This window comes from Elephantulus edwardii, unplaced genomic scaffold (genome assembly GCF_000299155.1).
Source record: "Elephantulus edwardii isolate Elephantulus edwardi_28Jun2011 unplaced genomic scaffold, EleEdw1.0 scaffold00116, whole genome shotgun sequence".
NCBI classification, from domain to species: domain Eukaryota; kingdom Metazoa; phylum Chordata; class Mammalia; order Macroscelidea; family Macroscelididae; genus Elephantulus; species Elephantulus edwardii.
In genome coordinates, this window is record NW_006399866.1 from 2,355,657 (window position 1) to 2,356,904 (window position 1,248).

General features: G+C 51.2%; 1 pseudogene; it reads right to left on the reverse strand.

The window, feature by feature from the left end:
- LOC102871646 lies at positions 1 to 300 on the reverse strand (annotated as a pseudogene).
- Between the last annotated feature and the right edge of the window lie 948 nt (positions 301 to 1,248).

Sequence of the window (1,248 nt, forward strand, 5' to 3'; positions counted from 1 at the left end):
GGGGGTATCCAGCTTCACGATGCCCTGAGGAATCAGGTTCTTATGCACTCGCCTCAGCTTGGCCCGCTTCTGCCCATTCTTGGTGACGATTGTCTCCTCGTAGAACTCATGAGCCAGATCCCCATCTTCGTCATAGAACATGGAGCCGCGGCGCCTGAAGACGAAAGGGGGCACAGGGCGACCTCGCTGCCGCACCAGAGCTTGCTCCGCTCCCGCCCCGCCGGAAGCCTCCGGGCTCCCGCCCCCCGCCGCTGAGGCGAAGGGCCACAGGCCCCGAGCTTTGGAACCGCTGGCGCCCATGTCAGGGCCGCCGGCGCATGGCGGGCCCCCAGGCCGCTGCGCTCTCACAGAGCCGACGGCGCCGCCATGCCCGGCCTCGGCCTCCGCTCGCAGGTGCCAGGTGCCGCTGTCGCCTTCCGCTTCCTCCCTGCACTTTCTGTACAGGCTCTGTAATTGACTCTAAATTCTCCCATTTCCCTAAGCATATGTTCTCCATTTCCAGCTCTCAACTCCTAATTGCTCTACTGCTTGGGATTCTTTGTTTATAAACAACAGAAAATGACTCTGATTGACTTGCAGTGTAAAAACGTGGTAGAGGAATGCACAGGTGGTTCATAGGAACGCAGGAAGCTCTGATGATCTAGTATTTAGGGGTTGTTCTGCTAACTCGGAGACCATGCCTCTTTGGAGGTTCAAACCCACCAGTGACTCTGTGGGAGAAAATGGGCCACCTCCTCCCAAGCAATGTACAGCTTCGAAAACCTGATGGAAGATTAGCTATGAGACTCATCAGTGAGAGGGGAAATGGAAGCTTTTTATCATGGAAATGTTTGAAATACTGAACGACTCAGTCTTGTTAGGGGCAGGGTGGGAGTGGGGGCAGGAATCTGGAAAGAACTTTGGAGTCTTGTTGCCCAGATTCTTCCCTCAGGTGGATCAGATCTGGTGACTTCCCATTCCTGTGTGTTCAGGTCCAGTTCCCAAGTTCAGGGACAAGAGAATCTTATGACTCAGCCTGAATAGCAGGTCTGGATCAAATACCCAGGGGTAGCCCCCTAGTTTGAACTCCTCTACAAACTTATACATTTTGTTTCATTAAAAGGGAATTACCATTTGATTAATTTGAACGCTCTTGGTACAACAGTCAGGAAACGAAAAGATTTTTTTTCTATAATTATATTTTATTAATTTTCATAAACATTTACAGAGATTTTGGGCTTCCACTCATTCATTGTTGCACTATTCTCT